The 26090-nt window shown below is 42.4% G+C and overlaps 1 protein-coding gene across 3 annotated transcripts in view; it reads right to left on the bottom strand.

The window, feature by feature from the left end:
* Positions 1-26090, bottom strand: part of Auts2 (activator of transcription and developmental regulator AUTS2) — a 1103484-nt gene that overhangs the window by 928149 nt on the left and 149245 nt on the right. The gene's annotated exons all lie outside the window — the stretch shown is intronic.

The following is a 26090-nucleotide window of genomic DNA, read 5'->3' as shown; positions in this document are numbered from 1 at the left end:
ACTCAGATAATCTCCATTCATATTCTTTCTCTACCATATCACCTCCTCTCTCCCTTTCTCCTCCTCCCACCCCACCCCCACCACCTTTGTCTCTCAATGCTCTCAGTATCCTACATAACAAGTTGTTCTATTTTCCTTCTCTATTGCTATGATAAACACCATGAACAAAAGCAGCTTTGAAAGGAAACCTTCATTCCGGCTTACAGAGAGAAACAAAAGCAGGAACTCCAGGCTGGGCCATACAGGAACATGGCTTATTGGCTCGCTTCCCCTGGCTTGCTCCGCTGCATTTCTCCTGCAGCCCAGGCACACTTGCCCAGGGATGGCACTGCTAACAATGAGGTGGATCACCCCACATCAATCAGATATCAAGAAAATGACCCATGATGTGGCCAAACACAAATCTGATGAAAGCAATTTCTCAACTGAGATCCCAGGTTTGTGTCAAGCTGGCGAATTCTAACAGTGAGGGTTTGAATAAGATTAGGCTGCACAGGCTTCTACGTGTGAAAACTTGGCCTACAGTTGGTGGCACTATTTGGGAGGTCTGGGAGGTAAGGCCTGGCTAGAGGATCAATGTTACTACAGGTATGCCTTCAGTGTATAACATTTTCAAGCTTCCGGTTTATTTTGTCTTGCTTTGTCTTGTGCTTCAAGATGTGAGCTCTAAGCACCCAGGCCTGCCTACTGCCTCCACCATGATAATATGGACTCTAATCACCTGTCAGTCAAAATATATTTCCTTTATAAGTTGCCATCATGGTGTTTTATCAGAGCAGTAGGAAAGTAACTAGTGAACTAACCGTGGCATGCATGTTTACAGAAGTGTAATTTGGACCATGAAAGAATACAGATTGCATAAAAAAAAAAAATGATTCTCGATGTTTCAACACCTTTTCACTTATGCCAAGTTGAAAAATATATTCATTCATTCATTTAAATAGTCACAGATTATCAAATCAACTCTAAGAGTCAGAGAGTTTCTCAATTTAATATCTAACAATTGCAGGTACCTTTAACTTCTAGAAAGGAGTTAGGAAACAAACATACTTAAAACACTGCTGACATTCCCCCAAGGCAACAGCCTTTCTAGGAACAGAAAAAATTCTAAGTGTACTATTAATACTCCCTTAAATCACAGGCTCTAATGCTGGGCAGTGGTGGAGCACGCCTTTAATCCCAGCACTCGGGAGGCAGAGGCAGGTGGATCTCTGTGAGTTCAAGGCCAGCCTGGTCTACAAGAGCTAGTTCTAGGCCAGGCTCCAAAGCTGGCCAGAACTTAAAAATAAACCCAGTCTTAAAAATAAACAAAAACACATGCCCTAAAACTTCAACAACAAGAAAAAAAGTCCATCTCTTATGAGGTCTGCTACAATCAATCCTAAATCTCCTGGCTTATTTGGGTCTTATAGACTAGAAAGATACAGTGGCCTTGGGTCCCAGAAGAAACTCAAGCCTCAGTGTTACTAGGGAAATGTTAACAGAAACTTCAGGGACATCTTTAAATCAAGGACATGGAATACTTCAGCATTCTAGGACTTAAACATCCCTTTGGGAAGTCCAATTAAAACTATTAACATTAGTTTGGCACAAGCCTGTAATCCTGGCACTTGAGAGATGGAGGAAAAAGAATCAGGAAGGAACTCAAGGAGTTCAAAGTCAGGCTAGATCCTGCCTTTAAAAAACACATATCTGCATCCATACACATGCATACTATGCGTATAAACATTGATGATCTTCCAAGGCAAGAAGAGGCACAAAAGGAAGAGGATGGAGGATTTGAGTTCTAGGCCAGCCAGAGTTACATGGCTGTCTCAAAGTTAAATAAATAGATAAAATTAAAAAAAAAATAAATTAAATTAAAGTGCTGTTTCAAACTTGGTCAGCCTTTCGAATCAGTTTTACACAATACTTGCTAAGGCCTTGGCACACCATCAAAGATTTTTATCTAATTAGTCTGGAATGCAGCCTGGGCAGATTTTTTTTTTTTAAATGTCCTCCAAGTAATTCTCCTGTGCATCTAATTCTGAAGAACCCCACTTTAAAGGAAATTACCTATTGTTTTATTTTTTAGATATTCAGACTCATCATCAGAACCCACAGCAGTAACTCCAAGATGCTGTGTTAAGGTGGCCTTAACGCTGCAGCCTAGATATCTGTGTTTTAAACACCGAAGAAGCCCTCACAAAGAGCTCTGGGTCCTCCTGAAAAATCTGCTGGTAACATTAAACATTCATTTGTTCAATACCCTTATCCAAAGACTTATATAAAGTCCTTTCATAATTCATTTTTGGGAAAGAGTACACCTTCTAGAAACCTTAGGTTTGCTGTATTCAGGGGAAAAAAAAAGGTCTTATTTCCTTCATCATGTAAGTACGCAAGCATTGGCGCTGGAGCTGAGCAGATAACCTGAATATTTGGTCCCCAGATGTATGTGATTTCTGTGGCTTATGTAAGTTTTTATTAACCATTTGATTCATTTTTAAGAGGCATGTTATAAATATACCTTTTCTTGAAACTTTGCTTGTTTTGAGGCCACAATGGGAATATGGATCTAGGCCACATAATAAAAGCAGACTGGTCTGGAACCTTACCATTCACTTCCAGGGACTTTCCTACTCGCCAACACTTCCATTTGTGAATGAAGTGGTGCACAGAAGCCCTGTGTCCTACAGATTAAGTCCTGATCAAACAGAACCCGCGGAACCTGCAGCAGGGACTTGAGGAAAAGTCGATAATTGCTTCCGAACCTGTGATCCCAGAGCTTAGGTTTTCTGCGTGGAGTATCTTGAAACCGAAGCCTGTCCAAAGCTCAGAGACTCCCAGTTTGAGCTCTGACACGGTGCAGCTGCCCTGCTCCTACAGGACATAGTTTTATCCCCCATCCAACCCTCCTACTTGCCTCAGAGTGGTTTCCACCTTATTCCTTTGCTCCCTGTTCACCAAGGCTGGAATTAATGAGCCCACAAGCTGGGAGAAATGTCTCTCCACAGCTGTCTTTTCTAGCAATTATTCAGGGACAGTGAAGGAAGTCATTAACAGTCCTGGGAGTCAGCCAGAGCCCACTCTGCCACACAATGCTCTAAGATAGGGCCTCTAGCCAAAAGGTCACTATTTATTGGGGGTTTAGAATGGGAAGAGGTAAAAAGTCATACAGAGCGGAAGCGAGGGCGCAAGTTTTCCCTGGGTTTTCCTGGCACCTTCAGCAAGAACAATTTATTCGGTGCAAAAAGCCAAAGTCCAGTCGAACACATCACTAATTTATTCAGGGTGATTCCAGGACAAGGGGGAAAGAAGGCCAGTGAAATACCTCTTGGAAAAGTCTGTCCTTTGACACCAAAATAACTGCCTGAAACAGTAGAGTCCCACACCACCCTATTCCCAGGTTAAAGTCTCAGATGGGGCTTCAAAAGGGATGCTAAGAAAGATGACTGATATCAAGTTTATTGGTTATTAATGCCATGGACAGACAGAGAAATAGACGGTGGCGTTAGTTCTGAAGAGAGGAAATCCGGGCCCACAGGCAGAAATCCAGTGCTTTTCTAATACCTCTCTGTTGGGTGGCTACTGGCCACAGGCCTTTAGTTGGACTCTCAGATTCCCTGGCAAGAGTAGGAAGAAGGTGGGAAGCAGGATGCTTGGCCTTTGCTGGAAACTCTCTTCCCCAGGTGAGAAACGCTGGCACTTGGAAGTCTAAGTTAGAGACTCACAGACAATGCCTTGGTAGGGCGCCTGCAATTATTTGAAAGAGGAAGGACTGATGAAGGCATTGTGGCTGGAGGAACAGCAGGATTCCAACATGACATTCTTACACCAGCCGGGCGATGGTGGTGCACGCCTTTAATTCCAGCACTCGGATCTCTGTGAGTTCGAGACCAGCCTGGTCTACAGAGTTAGTTCCAGGACAGGCTCCAAAGCCACAGAGAAACCCTGTCTCGGAAAAAAAAAAAAAAAAAAGACATTCTTACACCAGAAAGCTCCAGAAGCTGCTGAGACAGGTGTCAAATGTGAGCACCATTCTAACTCAAGGAAATCATCCCAAAGCACAATGTAAGTGCACGTGGAAAGCAAAACCCAAACACTACATGCAGGGTGGCCTAGCTTCTCCTGCTATATTCACCATCTCCATATACCAACTCCACTGTCACTTTTACATTTCTATTGCTGTAATTTGAAAACAAAACCATCCATCACTGAAGGACACTCACAGCAGGAAGATCAAATAGCTGCTCACATCACATCCAGAAGCAAAGAAAATGTCCATCCATGCTGAACGAAGAAGCCATCCTCTCTTCTAGCAGGACTGACCTCATGGCAAAGCCCAAGCAGCCTTGCCGGGAGACTAGGCCTCAGTTTGGGTTCCCTTGTTTGAGCTGACCGTCCCAGAGATAACCATGCCCCACCATATCATGATAACCAGAGACAGCCACCCCACCCTGAAGCTGAAAAGCCGCTGGCTCCCAACCAACCCCACTGACTTTGTTGCCACTAGGTTCGAACCCACCAATCAGCCATAGGTCCAAGTCCCTACCCTGAAATTCCCCTAGCTGTGCTTAAAAGGAGCCTAAACACTCCTCTTTGCCATTTTACTGAAATGGCTGACTACTACATGCAGGAAATTTGTCTCGAGAAATTTCTAAACGCATAGGAGAGTGGTGGTCTTTGTGGCGTGATCTGTGAACACTAACACTGAATTGTTTGCTTATTAGATTTCTCCATTCTCACACGACTCAGGATTCCTTGCCTAGGGCACAGTGAAGACCGACACTGTCTTCCCAGGTGATTCTAGATCCCCCGGAGTGCTTTCAAGAGAGATCCCAATGCTACTTCTGATGAGCTAACAAAACTATGCTTGTTTTCTCCATCGAGAAAGAGAACATCTAGGTCCTGTGTGTCTAGACTCATTTTTTTCTTTCTTCTTAAAAGGATCTTATAGAAATAGTTTTGAGAAGCTGGCCCACAAAGACCCTGATGATCTGGACGTGTGCTCCTGCCTCTGGATATGGAAAAATATTTGAGGACAAATGAGTGTGAACACCAAACGCCTAAAGCACCAAAGCCTTGCAAAACCACAAGAGAGCACTGTGGCAAGGCAAAAAGAATCTGACCACAAGCTCAACTTCAGGTAAGTGATATTTTCATTTGTAAAATGATGCCAGCAATCATCTGATTTGTTCTGCAAGCTTTTTAGAGTAAGAAACACACAAATATCGTATTCTAGAACGCACGTACAGCACCTATATGAAACACGTACGTTCCTAAAGGCAACTTATTTAAAATAATACTATTTCAAGTGAGATACACCAGAACTATTTGGCTATACTTTGAGTTTACATGTGGGTACACATGTAGAGATCAATGTCATTCCTCAGCTGCTTCTACTTGTTTGAAATATGCCCAAATTCACTAGGTAGACAAGACTGGCTGGCCTGTACACATTAAGGTTTCTGCCTGAACATGGGTTCTGGAGATTCAAACTCAGACCCTCACAGCTAAAATTGCATCACTAAGGAGGGCTTAGATAGGAGGATCACAAGTTGAAGGCCACATTTTAAATATAAAATCAAGAGGATTTTCTACAATCAGTGTAATTAGCATGTGGAACAATGGTAAAATGCCTAACACACCGTAGGTTCATGACAAATGAAGAAGACTGTGATCTTTTAATACTACACTGTCTTTCAAAGAAAGAGACAGCAGTATGAATTCCTGTTCACACAGGTAATTCTCACAATCCAATCCTCCCATCAGTACAAATTCACACACCAGGTTATGCAGTCAGACACCCAGAGCCAAGTCCATGGTCACTAGCATTCCACTCTAGAGAAAAGACTCTTCACAGAGTTTACCACTCTGTTCATTCATCTTGTGAAGAGAACTTTAATTTTCAGAGATCTAACAAAGTAACAAAAATCGCCATATGTCTATTTGAAGAAGGCTGTTAGCTTCTCAGGTACACAGAATAGTTTCACAGCTACTTTATAAAAACAGTCCCTCAAAGTAAGACAGCCTTAGCACTGAACACACTGAATCAATTATACTGATGCACTCTGAACCAGGTAAGGCTGAACACCCAAAGATAAGAAAGGGTGCTGTGACATCAGATGCCCTTCCATACTTGTAAGACAAAAATATATTTTAAGTCTCTATGCATGTTTACATTCTAGAAACTGAAATGTTTTCATTATTTTACAAAAAAAAATCACTTTTTCTCCTATGGTAGTTGTTTTATGGTCATTTTTAAGGACACCTTCCATGACCACACTCAAATTTAAGCATCTCCCCAAATTCATTCCCTTCCTTGGCTGTTTCTTTTGCTAACATCTTCCTTATATTCACCACCATCATGATTATGAGTCTGTCTTCAACATTATCCCTTATCTAGCATCAAAGACTCTGGAATGCAAAGATTTGGAGGGAGTTTGTATGAATCCCATATCTGAGCACCTGGAAGATTCAGAACAAGAAAGATTGTGATACTAATTAATCAGTTAGTGAACTGAATAAAATATTGACTTGTATACTGCAGTTCAAACCCAGACAGCACACCTCCTCCCTCCACTTCGTGGTTGGTGATGAGAATCACAGAGAGGCAGTCCCTATTCTCTGAAGGCATAAGCTGAACATCTCGAATGTCTACCAGATCTGCTGCCTTCTTTCTCTGCATTTACAACAACTCCCCAGCTCCCCTCAACTCTGCTGTGCATCTCCCAGCTACTTGGTTGCTTGTAAAGAAACAACAGGTATTTGACATCAGAATGCCCCTTCCATATACCACTCCTCAGAGACTATCTAATCACCCAAGTTCAGAGGTGCCCCAGGTCACCAAAGTAAAAACAGCAGCAAAGACCAATGAGGCAAAAGGCAGGAGGGAGACGCAGCAGAAGCCTCTAATGTGGCATCTTCCACCATAACTGTCGAGCCTGACCGAAGGCAGCTTCATCTGCCCCTTTTCCTTTCTTCTATAAAGACAAAGCTGTCCACTGAAAAAGAGAATCTCTCCTTTATCTGTGTCCTCTGTGTGATAAGCAAACCACACTAGACATTAGATTTTTCTTTTCTTTTTAAATGTTTTATTATTTATTATTCACATGATATATTTTAATCATTTTCTTACCACTTCCCCAACTCCTTCCAGACAGACCCTCCTCTACCTCCTTACTCACACAACTTCAAGATCTTTCTCTTTTACAAAAGAAAAAAAAATCATGGAGTACCATTTGTGTTGGCCAACTACACCCAAGTATTGGGATCTGCCTGGAGTATAGTTAGTATACCCAGTGTCACTCCATTGGGGAAAAAAACTGATTTTCCTTCTTCCGGCTGCTATCAATTACAAATAGCTTCCTGGCAGGAGTACCGACTTCTACTCCTCTGCACTGCAGCTTTTTAGGACTGACAACTGAAAATTCCTTCCCATTGAGACTTCACTCAGCCATCTGACTGAGTGTCTCCAAATCTAATGTCGAGGGCCCACTTGATCCTTTCCGCAGTACCTTGATCAAGCAAGGCTGAGAAACTATGACTGGAATTGAGGCTTCTCCTTATTTCCAAATCTGAGTGGCTGGTGTGCAGCTGTCATTTGTTGGTGGTTAACAGTTGCTCGCCCTGCAAAGTGTGCTCAAATATCTAGACGTAGCAGTTAAAAGGTTGGGGGAAGGGTGGCCTCTCCTATCAGATTCATCAAAGCAAACCATCAGGTATAACAGGAGATGAACATATAGATCCAGGCAGAGAATCTAAAGCAGAAATGCATTAGCGCTCAAGAAATCATTTCAAATGACTTGTACTACAAATTGGCTTTAAGAGACATCTCAGTCTGCACATGTATTCCCTGCTGAATGGTGCTACCTATTCAAATGTTCAAAAACAGGCCATTCTTAAAGTCAAGACAAATTCCCAGACCTCAAAAACAGGCAAAGAAAGGAGAGGGGGAAATGTTCAAAAGCAGAAAGGCAGTAAACGCTGCTCTCAGGACCAATCTCTCCGATATGCCTCAAGCTTGCTAACAGCATTTTTATGCCAAAGGCATGCTATTTTCCTTTGCCATGATTTCATTTCACAGGTCCTTCCCTAACATCAATGGCACGTCCAAAAAAATAGAAGGAGAACGCAGGACCTACAGCCATCTCTCCTGCTTCAGAAAAGGCCAAAAAGGCTAGGAAAAAAAAAATGATACTAGCACAACAAACAGCATCAGCCAAGGAAACTGAATCCCAGTGGGGAATCTGCCAACTGGGAGCTACAGCCTGACCAAAGGATGGTCAGCGTCCAACTTGGCAAAAACCCTGTGGTTTTGAAGACCAGAAAGAAATACTTTTGAAATTATCATGAGCCTGAACTCCCTGCACTGGTTTCTAACAGTAGCCACTGTGAAATCCTTCCCCTCTCTAGAGTTGAGTACAACGTGTACCCCAAACATACTCAGTGAGATGAAGGAGTGCTCCACTGGAGCAGCAGAGCTTCAAGTTACAGCAGGTCTGGTGATTCGAAATAGGATAAGCAAAAACAGAGGGGGGGAGGGGAGTACTTTTCTAAGGGATGGAGAGAATACTGTACACTAAAGAGACCTGGGCATGCCCAGGGAGCCCCACAGCCTGTGAGCCACCATGAATCTGAATATGAATAAGGCACGAATATGACAGCAAACACCTATAATCCAAACACTTGGAGGCTAAGGCAGGAAGGAGCAGCAGGAGCTCAGTAGCAGTGTTACAGTCAGTCCTGTCCTAGTCTAAAAGTCACTGGAAGGCTGACAGCAGGGGGGAGAAGTCCACTACAATGCTGACACACAGCAAAACCAAGCAGCTAGGTAGGATCTTATTACTGAGCTCAAAACAAGTAGGTCTTTTTACTGGATTCCTGGGACCTGCTCTTAGGAAACACACACACACACACACACACACACCTGCACAAACCCACGTGTCATAAGCTCCTTTCCAGTAGGGAGCGCTCTCTAAGTTATTCCTGGTTATAACATGAAGTATGATTTACTTTAATCACAGATTTCCTATGTTAATTAGTTTTTTTTATAATCAAGAAGAAAATTATCCTTTAGTTCCTGAGTGGATGGCAATGGGAGCCTAAGATTATAACCTAGGAATCCCCTGGGGAAAAGTATCTAAGAGTAAAAACTTTACAGGGAAAAACTGAGATCTGATGACCGCAATACCAATAAATTTCCAGTACTCTGTAATCAATCTTGGCCTGGGTAAGGAACCATGTAAAATCTATCAGCACTGAATGAGACTGGAGACTCAGTACAATGAGGCCACTCATCTTAGACCAACTAACACAGAACCTACAGAAGTCAAGACAAGGAACCAGTATGCTTAATTAGTTCCCCCAGGTTTGCTTCAATGGGGAATCAGTGAGTACTCTGGGAGAGTCTTCTCATGAACGTCCAGAGCAAACGCTAGCGCCCAGTCTGTGAAACAAGTAGAAAGGAAGTGAGAGAAAGACAAACGCATAAAAACTAGCTTTGCAGTCAGATTATAAGTAATATGATGAAGGACGGGGTAGGGGTCAGTGAGGCACTTGCCTAGTATACAGGAAACCTTGGGTTCATTCCCTAGCACAGTCTCGGCCGCTGCCCCCCCCCGGGGGGGGGCACACACACACAAGTACACACGCCAGCAAAAGCTAAAGGACACAGACAATGTTCTAAGAAGCATGCTCCTCTGTGACGAATAATTAGATAGTAAAACTCGAAACTCAGGAGCGCTTTCTCAGAGCCAAATCATGACTCACAGTACCCAATGCTTGCAGATGTTATCTGCATGCACTTCCCAACCTACACTCAGAAGCTAACTACCGCTTCATGCCACATAACCTAAGACAAACCCCATTTCTCTTCTAAGGTCATTATTGCTAAAACTGTTAGTAGCCAACAGACATACTAGAACAATGAAAGGAATTTAACACTATTTTTCCTTTTAAGGAAAAAAAAAACGGTAGGGCCATTTTTCAAAAAAGTATTTCAGAGCAAAGTCTCCTAAAAAAAGATGATCCTACAGGCTTACACACCTGTGATTCCAGCACTTGAGAGGCTAAAGCAAAAAGAGGAGATAGTTAAGAGGCCAGACTGGGCTATATACGATGATCCTGTCTCCAAAATAAACAAACAAAAATCGTGTCCATCTAAAATGGCAGAAATAAATTGCCTCAGCACTAACTACAAAACTGAGCTGGTGGTTCTGTGACCCTTCTAGGTCTGACTTTCCTCACTGGTGAGATAGTGAGAGAGAAACAAAGAAAATGATCAAGTCCTTCACAAATCTAGCTCTAATTAATTGATAGCTCCATAGACGGCTCTTTAAACTGTGCCTGACGTCAGTAGCTAAAACAACCTGATTAAAATCCTACCATGATGGAGGAAGGTCACTGGCTAATAAAGAAACTTCCTTGGCCCATTTGATTGGCCAGCCTTTAGGTGGGTGGAGTAAACAGAACAGAATGCTGGGAGGAAGAGGAAGTGAGCTCATACGCCTTAGCTCTGCTCTCTGGGGCAGACGCGATGAAGCTCTGACCCAGGATGGACGTAGGCTAGAATCTTCCCGGTAAGCACACCTTGGGGTGCTACACAGATTATTAGAAATGGGCTAAATTAATATGTGAGAATTAGCCAAGAAGAGGCTAGATATAATGGGCCAAGCAATGTTTAAAAGAATACAGTTTGTGTGTTGTTATTTTGGGGCATAAGCTAGCCAGGCGGTCAGGAGCTGGCAGCAGTAACGCTGCCCACAGCTCCCACTACACTACCAGCTCACAGTTTTTAAAGAGTGGGAGAGATCAGTGGTTGTTCCCATCTGTTTTATTGTTTTATTTCAAAAGAACTCAAGGGGTGCAAGGAAGAGGGAGAAAATCATTGCATGTACTAATGGGTCCCATTTAACCTTAGCAATGACACTGCCAATGACCATTTGTCCCTAGACCCTACTTTCCTGCTTTTACCACCACACTTCATTTGGTCCATCCATAAATAACAATAGCCAGGAATGGTGATCAGCCACCTATGAAATTAGCATCAAATGGTCTGATTAGGGGTTTCTTTACTGGTCCTTCTCTTTGCCCTGGGCCAAAAATCCAGTAAAGCAGCTGCATTTCACTTCTGAGGAACCTGGGGTGGTAGACTGTACTCCCAAAATCCAGGACAGACATTTCCCTCTAGAAAGCATTTAGGGGAAAAGTCAAAATTTTAGCAAGCACCAAAACTTTATATCTGAGCCCTATGAAATTTATTATAACCAAGGCTGTAGCAGTTCCAAGAAATTAAACACAGGCCCATTCTTTCAGTCCATGTTACTTTATGATCAATTTAACTTAATAAAATTAAAAATAAAATTTAACAACAGGACCTAAAGTTTGATGTGACTCACCATCACTTGGAATTGAGCAGGAAAGACTTTATGTGGATGACAAATACCTATGCTGAACTTAACAGCTAGTATTTTTTAAATTTACTGTTCTATTTTTGCCTCTATTAATTCAAAAAATTAATTATGTATGTTTGTATACGTAAGTGTGGGGATGTATGCATGTGAATGCAAGTGCCCATAGAAACCAGAAGAATTTTCTGAAGAGCTAGATTGGAGTTAGAATAAGTTGTGAGCTGCCCAACAAGGGTACTGGGAACCATGCTACTGTCCTTCCCAAGAGCAGCAAGTTCTCTTAACCACTGAGCTTCCTCTCCAGTCACTACCCTCCACCTTTAAAGATTTTTCTTTTTTTAATACTCCTTTAGCTTAATACCAGATTCTTGCCTACTTTGGAAAACAAGGTCAACAGCATTCTTAGGAAAGCTTGGAGAGTGAGCAGTAACATGCAAACTTCATTCAGAAAGACAATCTTTCCAATTCTTTCATCAAACACAGATTGACTGACAAACACTATGTGTTAGGCTCACTGCTAAAGTCTGAGAGACCCAAGATGCACAGACCAATGTTGATAAGATTGTACTTGTGCTCATATAAGATGAGTAGTAATAACAATGTACATTACTTCATTTTAGGAGAGAAAAAGAGAAGTTTATAGACATCAAATATAAAAATGATAGTCATTTCTTAGCTCAGTCTCTCACTAATCTATAGTCCATGAATATGCAAATACATGCATGTGTGCACACGCTTGCACGTGCGCACACACACACTGGGTGGGTGAGTGGGGTTTCTTAAGAGTTTCTATTGCTACAATGAAAAACCATGACCCAAAAACCAAGTTAGGAAGGAAAATGTTTATTAGGATTATGCTTCCATATTGTTGTTCATCATCAAAGAAAATCAGGAATTCTAAAGAGGGGAGAAACCTGGAGGCAGGAAATGATGTAGAGACCATGGAGCAGTGCTGCTTACTGGCTTGTTCCTCATGGTTTGCTCAACCTGCTTTCTTATAGAACTCAGGACCACCAACCCAGGGATGGCAACACCCACAATCACTGAGAAAATGCCTTACAGCTGGATCTTATGGAGGTACTTTCTCAATTAAGGTTCCCTCCTTTTAGTAACTCTAGTTTGTGTCAAGATGACACAAGACTAGCAAACACACAGAGGCACTTATCTAAAGCAAAAGGAATAAGTGCTCAGAGGGTGTTTGCAACAATGTTAATAGCAGGTACTTCAGTCCTGCTCTCTGGCCACTTGCTGAAAGGAAAGCCAAGCTGACTTCTGGCCAACAACTAACAAGTTCATCATACTATCCCAAAAAGCAGCAAGAAAACAAGCCAATCTGTCCACAACATTACCTTTCATAATACACTACTTTTTAAAATCCTACACAGCCCACCAGTGTATCATGAACCTCTAGATCTAAAGTTCTCTGTCCACGGCATTCTTTAGACCAGTAAGACTCCTATCTGACTGCACGGTATAATTTTAGATCACACCAGTGCCAGCCACAATCCCAGCTTCCAGACTGAACTGGTCTGGAATGCACAGTGCCACCTATCATTTTAACCCAGGGTCATGGCTGAGAACCACTCATTAGACAAGTGCTTCTCCAAATATGGCTCTAACGCTTTCTAGGAAGACAGAACTTAGAGCAGGGAAGGTGGGCACAACATCTACTTCACAGGTAAAAGACTTTAGGTAGGATATCCAGTACCACAAAAGAAGGCTAACGGGAGCAGAGGAGATGCTCATTACTCAGAATAAAAGTCAAAACAAGCAAAAAATACATGGGGACAAGACCCCACTTTCTATGTTTTTAATTTTTAAAAGCCTTTATTTTTTATTTTATGGACACGGGTGTTTTTCCCAACAGGCATGTCCCTGTACCACATCCATGCATCATCTGCATTTGATTCCATGGGACTGTGATTATAGAATACCATAGACCACCATGTCATGTGGGTGCTAGGAATGGAGACCAATTACTCTGAAAGAGCAGTCAGTACTCTTAACTTCTGAGCCATTTCTCAAGCCTGCCACCCCATTCCATCTTGTATTTTAACAAGTTCTCCAAGTGACTATAAGTCACATTAACACTGGAGAGTGATCACATGAGACATCCAATGATCTTTAAGAATAAGTGCATTGTGAATTTATTTTTAAAGTAACTCTTAAATTAGACAATAAAGTCTGCAAAAAAGGGAATTGTGTTTTTCATTCATTTCTATTCTATCTCTGCTGTAAATAAGCACTTACTATTACTGGTACATCATCCAGCCAGTTCCTATCTGGGAACATAACCCCTACTTCACATAGAGAAAGGAGAAGACAAGGGTCAACAGGAAGGGATATGAATGATCTGTGCCCTCGAAACCTGATTAAATACCAATTCTTCCCCAACGCATAGGGATCAGCAATACCCACAGCAACCACAAAAAAACACCACAAAGCACAAAGTTTTCTCCAAACATTTGAAAATTCTATACTGTGATTGCTTGCTGAACACAAGACATTTCACTGGGCATCATTAAAAATTCAAATACTGCTTAAACATCAAGGCTTAGAGTAAAACAGCGGATAATACAAAAATTGACAGTTGGCCAAAATGCAGGAAACACATTGTCTGTGACATGCTCATCTCTATAATCCATCCCTTCCCCAGAGCACATCCCTGATGAGGTCAAGGAGAACCAAAATGAAGCAGGGTCTTTTATACATGATAGGATCAATGTTGCACTCACTAAACTCACGGCAGCTACGGTAGCCTACACATATCAAGACACTCAACATTCTAACGTGGAAAGGGGATGCTCAAGAACTTTCATTCATAGGTTGGCCATGCCAGTGGATGGATCCACATAAGGGTTATTTAAAAAAATAAAAGTTGCAAATAGGTGGGGAGGAGGAGTGGATCTGGGAGGAATTAGGAGGAAAAACATGGCCAAAATATACTGGATGCAAGTAAGAAGTTAAAGAATTTTTTTTTAAAAAAAAAAATTAATAAAATGGAACTGGAGAGAAAGCTCAGCAGGGTCAAGAACACTAGTAGCTCTTCCATAGGACCCAGGTTCAACTGCCAGCACCCACACGGTGGCTCACTATGTGCCTTCAGTGCCAGAGGGTCTGATGCCCTCTTCTGCCCTCTTCACATGGCACGCAGACACGCATAAAGGCAATACATCCACACACATACAATAAAATTAAAGGTTAATGTTTCAAAGCCAACAATATTAAAATAATAAACAGTAATGCAAATAGGATGTCATTTCACATCCAGTGGTGCAAGGAATGATGTGCCTAAGAGAGGAGCAGCTGTATCTGCTGCTGCTTCTATCAGTCCTCAGAAGCAGAACCTTCAACCAAAACGAAGTATTTTCTAAGAACTATAAAATCTACAATGGAAATTTCAAAGGACATTGAAGACAATTTGAAATAAAAACAACTATTTCACTAAAACAACAAGAAAACCTAAGTGGACTAGAGATGGCTGAGTGGCCAACCAGAATGGTGCAGCTTAATCCTTAATATCCTCTGTACATTAAGATTATAGCAGGTAAGCAGCCATTCCTGATTTGTCTGTGGCCATGCTAGTAAGATCACCTGGACCTGCCCAAGAGCTAAGAAACGCACTTTATGTGTCCCATTAATCGTGTCTCCCAGCAAGCCAAGTTATTTTAGCCACAGAGAACAAATGCGGGAAAGAGTTATGACAGATACTCAAAACCAGCCGCGTTCTGAGTTCATTTTTTGGCTTTAATGAAAGATGCTTCGTCATAAGTAGGAATGTTGGCCCACCCCTTGGGAAAGCTGCCTTGTCAGGACTCAAAAGGGATTTATGATCAGTGAATTGGCTACTTACTTCCAACCATCAAGCTGCTGAATAGTAAATGTGAGAGGAACCATGCTTTAGAACCCACAGAGGAGAAAACGGGTCCAACAGACATAGGCGTCTCAAAAGAGGAGGTAAGAAGAGATAAGATGCAGCCATACCTTGAGTTCCCAGGACTCCGAGTTGCTAAACCCCAGGTTTGCTGAACAAGAATGCAAGTTGGATAAGACACAAGGTATTTCGTGTCTTATATCAATTAAAGGAACAAAAGATGAGACATAAAAACATCTGCAGAGGTTTTCTTCAATGTCCTCCCGGATATCACGTTCAGATCTTCCTGGAACACCTTTGGTCACATTAGACTACACACTCTAAAAATTCCTAGAATAATGTAGCTCAAATACATACATACATACATACATACATACTTACATACATACATAATAAAGTAAGCCCTGCCATAACACTATCTGCCTCTACCTGCTCCTACTAGTCCTGGCTCTATACTAGGACACAAAAGCTAAGCCCTCTTAGAAACCACAATCCACATAAGGACTTGGAGACAGACATGTGCAAACGTTTCAAGTGTTATTGCCTGAATGCAGATGGAAGATTGCTAATGTTTATTTTTTTCCTCACAAATAGCTGCTCCACCAAAAGATCAACAGGATTAGAAGCTATAACTGTGTGACCTCCTCTGATGGGAGTCATTTGATAATGGCTAACTGCAGCACACATACACGTGGTAACAACTAAGACCAGCTAAGTGAGCAGTGAGTGCTAAGGAGGGCTACAGACTTTAGGAGCAGCCCAAGGATAAGAACTTGCTTTGGCTAAATCAGGGGACATTATTAAACTCAGAAGTTCTACTGCCTGGGGACACTCTGGTGCATCCAAACCTTAATAGAAGAAAAAGCAAACAGAGTATTTCCAAAGGTATAATGTCAAACAGGAGCTTCCAGGAATGTCACCTCCACACCTAGCCAACCCAGTACTTTGTCACTCAGACTCCTAGCCATGACTAGTTTGCAATCTGGTACCAGATGTAAAGAGTGACCTTCCTTCTAGGGCCAGAAGGAATGTTGGCACCTGACCTAGTTCAGGTGAGACATAAATGGCCGTACTTCCTTCTAATCCCCAATTTACTTCTGACAAGTTCTACTTTGGGAAAATTACCTAGTTGGTTTCAGTGCTGTGCTACATAAAAGCAACCCCAAAGATGACATCTCAGCTAAACATAATGTCTCTACCACAAAGATGGCACCGCCACTCCAAAAACAGTACCCCACTGCATACTGAAAGATTCACACTGAAGCCCTAAACCGGTGAGGAAGTGCATGAGCTATCTCTGTGATGCAGAAAAATGCAGTCTACAAGGCAGCATTATAGCCACTGAGGGAGGTGAGGTCAATGGCAGAGGCCTACGGGGCAGAATGGCTGTGGAGAGATGCCAGCCAGAAGCACAGCTCCAAAGAGGATAAGGAAAACAAAAACGCGAAGGCAGTGCAGCTCACATATGTCAGCATAAAGCTTCATCATTCACGAAGATGACAGTGTCCTAGATGGAATGATGAAGGATGCAGTCATACCAGAGCAGCTTTATGACCCAGCCTCCTCATCAACACCTCTTCAGACACTACATTACAAACCCTCACAACCTCATCCAACAAAGAGTAACTCACAAAATTCATTTCCAAGTAGAGATAGCACACTTAATGGATTCTAATTATGTATTCTGTTTATTCTGCAAGTACTTATCTGGTAATTCATAATTTACCAGAACAGGTTTCTATTTGCACAGGCTGCTAACAGATTTGTAGTCTGAAGAATTCACAACTAGCCTAGGTTCTTCTGCGGGGATCAGGAGTTCCCACCAGCTGCATCAGAATCACCTGGGACTTGAGCAAGAGAAATGATGGAGAAAAATGATAGGACTGGGAAAGGGGGAGGGAGAGAAATGGGAGGAGAGGTGAAAAGAGGTAGGGTTGGAGGGAGTAAACGAGAAAGAGAGCAGAATGGAGGGAAAAGCTTGCATTCTATTCTGGACCTTCTGAACCAGAACTTCCATGGGTGAAAGACTGTTCCCATGTAGTCTGACACATCAACTTTGCTAAGGTGTAAGCATGTATAAGTACCCATTTTAAGTTCTCAATTCAGTGGGTATAATAAAGACAGGAAAAAAAAAATCAAGGTCTATGGGATTTACATCACCTACCCCCAAAGTTGCCTGGTGTTGGGATCACAAACGTTTTGCAGAGATTTCTCATATTTTGGTTGCTTTAAATACATAAACAGCTTTCCAAAGCACTCTTTTTTTTCCCCCGAGAGAGGGTTTCTCTGTAGCTTTGGAGCCTCTCCTGGAACTAGTTCTTGTAGACCAGGCTGGCCTTGAACTCACAGAGATCCACCTGCCTCTGCCTCCTGAGTGCTGGGATTAAAGGCGTGCGCCATCACCGCCTGGCCAATCCAAAGCACTCTTAAGATAGCTTCTTTAAAATTTTAGATGGAATTCTAGCATGTGATTCATCTCAGTTCCATTGTCTGTTACTGGCTGTTCTCATACATGATGTGATTTCCTCCCCTGGTTCCTGAGAAATGCTTGTGTTGTTTTGATCCTGAACATTTTTATTTGCCAGGCATGAAAATGGAAGGATGTGGACTCTGCTTCCCTTTAGGCTCCACCAACACTACAGTGGGAGAGAAGGCAGAGTCCTCCTGCTTGCCTCTGATGGAGAATGGAAGTTCAGCCCGCTGCCTGGACCCTGCTGGGACCTTTATACTCACTAAAATGGTAGCAATCATCGGCACTACCGCCTTTCCTCCATCTGAGGCTACAAGGTCAGGTTCCCCTTACATGGACTACCACCAGGAAGAGGGGCAAAAGAGAGGGCTGACTGCTTTGCTGGAACCCTGGTTCCCTTAGCAGCGCCCACAGCAGGGCTTTCTCTGCCAAGTGTTGAATGAACATCAGAGTCCTGCTCGGTTATGTTAACGTCTCCCAACAAGAGAATGGAAGAGTGCTGCCTGTTTCAAAAAAGTAGAGAAATATTTTTGCTGTTATAACTGAGTCCTAGGAGACTAGACTATGGATTTTTCCCCTTGGTATTTGGCTACAACAGGGAGACCATGACCTAAAAGGTTTTCTGTTGTTGTTTGCCTATTCTTTCCCCAAACTTGTTTTAGAGAAGCTAGGCTTCCCTTTCCTTTGCTGGGGTAAGGGCAGGGTTCATGGGATTCACTGGGATGGAGGTCGCTACAGCACGGGGTCCACACTGTAGGTTTCTGTAAGACACCCAGTGCCCTCACCATACACCACTCAAGCTCACAGACAATAGGTGCCTGCTCCGCTTCTAACTTCCAGTGAAATTTTATGCTTCTGTGACACCCAAGATTTTTAGTTTAGGAGGAATTATTTAACAACTGAGCTAACTCTATCTTGCCCTAACTCAAGTTTGTGGTGTATAGTTTTAAGATGCTCTCACACCAGATTTATTGATACATGCCTATAATCCCACTGTTCCAGAAACTGAGACAAGACGATGGGGAATTTTAGGTCCATCTATTATATAGTTAGACCCTGTCTCAAAGTGGGATGGGGATGGGGAGGGTGCAACAAAATGGCTCACTGGATTATTAAAAGGCTTGTTGCTAAGCCTGATAATTTGAGTTTAAACCCAGAGCCCATATGGTAAGTGGAGAAAACAACCCCCACACATTGTTTTCTGACCTTTATTATATGCTTTCACACAGCCAAACTAAAATGGAAAAATGCAACTAATAAAAGAAAAAGTGAATGAATTAGTAAATCAATCAATAATGCCCTTAACCACCCTGATGCTTAAAAAGGCATTCAACACCGTTCTAGAGAAAACACAGACCAACCAAGAGCGCTGAGCGAGACAATTTTCCAAACACAGTTTGCACTACACCATGTACCAGAGGCTGTATTTGTATTTGGCGCCCATATGCTCCTGATAATAACTCACTGTGGGGATACTTTTCACCATCGTTCTCCATTTAAGGAACGAAGACACCACGTTTAATTACACTGCCCAAGGTCACAGAACTCATAGAGCAGCTAAGTTATAAAACTATGCTGTTGGGTTCCCTAAGTCTACAACTTTAAAGATTTATTTTTTAAAAATGTATATAGGGGGTGAAGTGGGGAGGGGCATGCACACATGAAGACAGTGCTTAAAGAGGCCAAAGTATTCAATCCAGTAGAGTTGGAGTGAGCCACCCAACATGGGTGCTGGGAGTCAAACTCAGACACTAGAGAAGTGCAGAATGTGCTCTTAACCGCTGAGAGCCGTCTCTCCAGTTCCCCTAAGCTTACGACTTTTTAGGCTTTATTCTCTCGTATACTGGAAAGCTTATAAACCTACTACTGTTCAAGCATTTAACACTTCTATTTAAGCACACCTCCACTAATAAATAAAGTGAAGGGATGAAGGAACAGGAATGGAGGGATGGAAAAAGGAGCTGCTTCAGAAAGTCAGAACCTGTGACATCCTTTATGGGTTGAGAAGCACAGATCATTAAGTTCTAACTTCTTAGGCTGAATCTTCATAAACCAATGCCAACCTATAGCTTTGAGTTAATTCCCACCCTAAGACCAAGTTCCTGGTAGGGAGCTACTTATTCTTCTGTCAAAGTGTATGGTTGTCTTTAGTTGACTCAGTCTTCATTTACAAGTACTTAGTGAGGATTGCTATTTGCATGATGAAACAGCCATGACCAAAAAGCAAGCTGGGAGGAAAGGGAAAGTTTTTTAGTTTATCTTCTACATCACAGTTCATCATTAGAGGAAGTCAGGAGAGGAACTCAAGCAAGGCAGGAACTTGGAGGCAGAAGCTGGAGCAGAGGCCAAGGAGAGGTGCTGCTTCCTCTCTATGGCTGAATCCTCCCACAGTGCTCCAACCTGTAGACACAAGGTTCTTTACTATGAGGGGCCAGCAGGTGACGTCACATTTCCTTTTGGGAGCCACTCTGAGACCAGCTGGCCATTAATTAGCTCCTTTCAAGTAGACACCTGTCCTGCCTGTGTGAAAGGGTTCTTCATTTAAAGTGTAACTGCCGGGGTTCGGGAACAGATCAGTTATGCATTTCTCTTGAGGTTTAACTGGGGCCAATAAGTCACTGTAAGTGTATCTGAGGGGAAGAGAGGGGGAGAGCTGAGGAAAGGAGGGAAGGGATGAAGTAGATAATACAATGCAAGGAGGAAAAAGCAACTGACCTAGAAGGGGAAATGTCAGACTCCTACTGTCCTCTGGAAATCCCTGTCTATGAAATTCAGAAAGGTCTTAGGTAAAGCTTTCCGAGGAAGCTGAGACGTAGGGAAAGGAGGACAAGTGTCTTTAGCACAGTTAGCTCACCCTTCACTTTGCATGGTACATCCCAACAGTCCAGCTGGCTGATTCCAACTAGGTTGCAAGCCAAAGACTGGCATCTGAAAACAGGCACCAGGTAGCCAAGAATGTTCCCACTGGCTCTTTCGAATGCTTTGGGAGAAATACTTTTGCCAGGTGAGGACAGTAACACAAGGACACACTTTCCAGATAGCATTATATAGGTTTTGGCTCAATGTCTGGTGAATGGTTTAAACACTCACACAAAGTGTTCCTCACTTATAGTATACAAGTGACAAAAGACACTTCATGTATTAACAAAATCACACCTAAAAAGAATAAACCAATACACGAAGAATCAATTGAAAAGCACCAGGCAGATAACTTGATGGCAGAGTATATTCTTAACATGAGCATGATATCAGGTTCAATCCCACCACCAAAGAATCTATTAAATGCCAAAAACAAAATACTACACAGGAGGACATGTGGGAAAGGGACAAAAAGGAGGAAAAGGTGGTGGAAAAGAAGGAAGTAAGGGGATGGAGAGAAGGAAAGAGAAAAAAACCATGACCTCTCAAATGTGGACACATTAAATATCTCATAAAACGTTTCAACATGCTAGCTCCACATGAGACCACCTCCTCAAATGCCAGCCATCTGGTAGAAGACACAACACCACCAGTTGGATACCGGGTTTTACTCTTGGATTTCCACCATGTTCATTCAACCATGATCATCCACCACTAACATCAACCACTCCTCTGAGTAAGTACTATTCACTGAAGCATCTGCAACGCAAGAAGTACTGTTCTGAAGGCCTACAGCATTTTATCCTTCACAACCTGTTCTTATATGGTTACCTTCATTTCCTGGCTACAGCTGGGTTCACTGGTCCCTTCAAATACAATGTGCCATTTATGCCTTGATTACTATTACCTGTTTGTTCTCAGGACTCAAATGTAGTTGTCCACATGGACAGCATCAATAAACACTGAAGGATTGATATGACACACTGTCCTGTCCACCCACAAGTTCTGGCCTCAACCATTCATTCTCAGATAATAAAGGGATCAGTCAGTTCATAGCGAAGAAGACACAAGCGCAACGCTAGCACAACCTGAGGAACAAAACTGGCTGTATTCGGCTAAGTGCAGAGCGTGGCATTTTCACTGCCATTAATTTCAGGATGGTTTCAGCTAATTTCATAGAATTTTTAAATGAAACCCACTCTTGAGAATGTTATGTAAGTCGCCCTTCAGCCTCCCACTTCCTGAACAGCAATCAATACTTGGAAAGCAGTCTGCCCTTTTCTCTGCATGGAACAAAGAAACATTCCAGAGAAGCCATATGCATGCTAAGACATTTTCACCAAACTCATCTGTTTGTGATTGTTATCTCCCACCTAATTACAGCTGAAATAATATAATATGACTTACACTCCTTGTTCAAGTGTGACATATCTAATAGATTATTCGATATTAGTTTATCCAGCTATGTCATACTGACAGCAGCACTTAATGTTAATCAGGAGTATGCCTATGTATCAATTTTAAGCCTCACACGGTTCAGGGAAATTACCAGAGACGCAAGACACCATCGATATGTTTTGATCTGTATGTCAGAGAGTCCTGGGGTGTGTGTTAATTTTTCCTCTGTGTTCTTCACTGCACGGGATGGGAAAGAGCACAGTTGAGCATGTGTCTCCACTCTATTTCCTGGCATCATGGTTTAGACATGTCTATGAAGACAGTGAAGTCTACTGAAACTCGTTCTAGTGAACTTCATCAGTACACATTTCTCCTTCTTGCTTGCAAGCTGCTTAAAACCAAGCACTTCCTTGCAGGAAATTGTCTACATGAGCCACCTCATCTTCCTATGTCCTCCTCTGAGACCCATTTACAATGTTAATGCAAAAAGATAAACCTTCAAAGGCTATTCCACCTCAGTTTCAACTTAGCAGTTTATCTCCCTTCTCGGTGTCTGTTTTGTTAACTATAAAACTACAGTTTATTCCACTGAACTACTGAAAACAATTAAATGGGTTAACCCAACTAAAGCACTAAGCAAAGTACTTAAGCACAAGGTTAGGGGCTATTTTTTTTTCTTTTGAGACAGGGTCTCACTATGTAGTCCTGACTGGCCTGGACCTGGAAAGAAATCTTCAGCACATTATGTTATGTCCCCAAAAGACAAATATTGCTTGATTCCTCCTATATCAGCTAATCAGAATAATGTAATTCGGAGACAGGAACAAAGAAAGACCCTTGACAATAACTGTATAACGGGACAACAGGGAGCTGCTCCTTCGTAAAATGCCAAAAAAATCTAAATAGAAGATTCTTTCGCTCCTGTCGGTATTCCTCTGGGAAATTCTTAAAAATACTTTAAAATCCTACCTCAAAACAAGAAACAAGAGAAAGAGACCAAGCAAGAGGGCACCCTCCCTAGCTTTTGGATACTGTCTTCCATAATCACAGATCTCTTGTGTCTCCCTAGGGTGGTCAATCAGTTCTGCACACACTAAAGTTATTCAAGTTCTACTTCTGGCAAAAGCCTTCTTGACAGAAATGCAGACCTCCTACTGTGGCTGGACTCCATGGTGCCAGTTTTATATCAGTCCCCTCATACATTCATCCCTTTTTATGTTAACAAAGCACTTTCCATCAGCAGGTCAGCCGGTCAAAACCATATCCATTCCTGACGAACACTAAGAATCCCAGGAAGGGGAGTTCCATAGCCAGCTCTTTTGGCTCTGTACCTCAACATTCACCATCATGAGAATTCCCTGGATGATTTTGAAACAAACAAATAAAAACAAAACACAGAACCCTGGCAGCAAGGGTAGCTCCTCCGGGTACAGGGATCCATGTTACATAAATCATGTTTCTGCTATATCACGGCACTTCAGAAAATTACTGGCCAGTACTAGCCCAGCCTGACTAGCTCAGAGACTTATCAAAGGCCATCTCATTTGTGCCTGTCAGAGCAGTCCACAGCTTTCAGTGGCTATTCTTATCAGAACACAAGGTGGTGACCAAGAGGAAATGACCCTGTTAGGCACTTTGAACTGTCAATACAAGCAAGCAAACAGATAAGATATGCCTTAATCCTAATTTAAAGTCAGAGTAGTTCCTAGTGCTACCAAACCCTATATAAACTCAATCTAAGATGCTCCCTACTTGTCTTATCATGTCCAGTTTCCACATTAGTAAGACAAGGTCGCCCAGATTGAGGATTTACCACAAATTGAGGCAGAAAGCAGATGTGATAGTGCATGCATGTAATCCCCAGCACTTGAGAAGCTGAAGCAGGAGTATCATTTTAAGACCAGCGTAGGAAACAGTAAATTCAAGGTCAACATGAGATATGCAGTGAAACTTTCTCATCTTAAATATGACCAATAACAGGGGCTGGAGAAGTACCTCAGTGTTTGAGATGTATTGATGCTCTTGCAAAAGACCCAAGTTTGTTCACAGCACTCATATCAGGCTACATACAATTGCCCACAACTCCAAATCCAAAGATCTGACACCTTCTTCGGGCACCCAAACAAATGTGGCATTCACACATACACTCACACACACACACACACACACACACAAACACAAACACAAGAGAGAGATTAAAAATAAAATCTTTAAAACAAAACTAGTATGTAAAAACAAAACATAAAATAAAATTCAAGGTAGTTAGCTAAATACAACAACAGAGCAAAGTTAAATATGGAGGAAGAGGGAACACAGCATGATAGTCATGCTCACATGAGACACTATCATAAAGGAACTACAAGCATAAGATGCATCAGGTAGGTGCTTTTATGAATCCTACTTTACAAGTCATAAAGGGAAGAGATAGAGAAGTGATGTCATGGAGCTCAAAAGCCTCTAAGTGGTAGGTTGTGAAAAAAAAAAACACTCTGGACTCTCACTCTATTCTGTCTAACACATCACGCAGAGAGAAGGTGGACAGTTAGGAATGATCAGAGAAGAAACAGCCAGAGCATTTCAAACCAGACCTAGAAGGGTAGGAGAAGGCCTTCCTTACTAAGGGAGACATAACCAAGATGTCTTGTGTACATGTTCTTTCAAATTCAGTCACAAACAGACATGGTGTTACCCTCATCCTGGCCCTGGCCTCCGCACCCTGCTGTGTCTGACAGGACAAGGAGACTTGATATGAAAGGCTCTCCCCAAGCATCCTCGATGCATCACTGGGTGGCACTGTCTCCCAGGGCCCCAAGCATTTCCCTCCATGTTTTGCAGCACGGAACTCTACTGCACTGAAGCAATTCCAGCGTCTTGATGAAGGGTTGTTCTAAATATTTTTATGATCCGTATTTGAAATGTGTAATGCAAGTGTAAGGTGTTGCTATTACTTTTACGTTCATCTTCTGCAGTCACGCACTTAGAGTGGAAATCTGTGTTTCATTTCTTCCCACACTTTTACCCAATATGATTGTACCAACCCTGAACTTTATAGGCAGGGCACATGATAGAACTCTCATACATAGAGTTTCTTATGTAATCATGAGTGTTTCTAAAGAGCAGGTAAGAACAGACAAGCCCTCTCTCACCTGCAACTAACCAATTCACAGAACACAAAGGAATTTCAAAGACTTTTTGTAGACATGTGTTTCTAAAATAAACATTTCAGGCTGGGGAGAAGTCTCACACAGGCATGACGACCTGAATAATGGACTCAGCAGTGTACCCATAAACTCAGCAGTGACGGGGAGTGGCTAAGACTACGGGCGCACACTGGCATACCCAACTTTTCCTCTTAAAATCTGAGTGTCCAATTTTGATGGCATTAAAAAAAATGTATCACATGGCATTCTTAAAAATGCTACAAAAGCCAAGCCTCCATCACTACAATTTCAACAGAAACTTTATCGCCAGAGGTCTCTGTGTCACCACACCTCACCAAATAAATGCTATCTTATGATAATAAAAATGTCTAAGAATACGCCTTGTGAGGGCTCAAAAGGGATGCATGGATCTCACTGTGATAGGAAAATAGAAAGAACATTGACAGTTGAAGCAGGGAGAGGCCTGGAAGGGGAAATGGGGATGGGAACAGGAGGATCAGGTACAAGGAGGATGGAGGGAAAGAGTACTAGGAGAGACAGCTGGAATCTGGGGGCATCTCTGGGATGAGATAGAAACCTAGAGCAATGGAAACTCCACCAAGGAATCTATGAAGATGACCCAGTGAAGACTCCTAGAAATAGGGAATACAGAGCCTGAACCAGCCATCTCTGGCAACCAGGCAAGACTTCCAGGGAAGGGACTGGGACACCAACACAGCCACAATCCCTTCCAGCTATAATCTGTCCTGCCTACAAGATGTGCTGGGGTAAAGATGGCGCAGAAATTATGAGCGTGACCAACTAATGACTGGCCCACCTGAGAGGGAGCTCACCCGAGGACCAGGACCCAGAAACGGCATATACCGGAGACCTAGGTGGTGGCAAAGGCACCACATGAAAACCCATAGAACCAACTAACCTGGGCTCACAGGGGCTCA

This window comes from Chionomys nivalis, chromosome 3, assembly GCF_950005125.1.
Source record: "Chionomys nivalis chromosome 3, mChiNiv1.1, whole genome shotgun sequence".
NCBI classification, from domain to species: domain Eukaryota; kingdom Metazoa; phylum Chordata; class Mammalia; order Rodentia; family Cricetidae; genus Chionomys; species Chionomys nivalis.
Note: the sequence above shows the minus strand (reverse complement) of the source record. Positions and strands in the feature narration are given on the sequence as shown.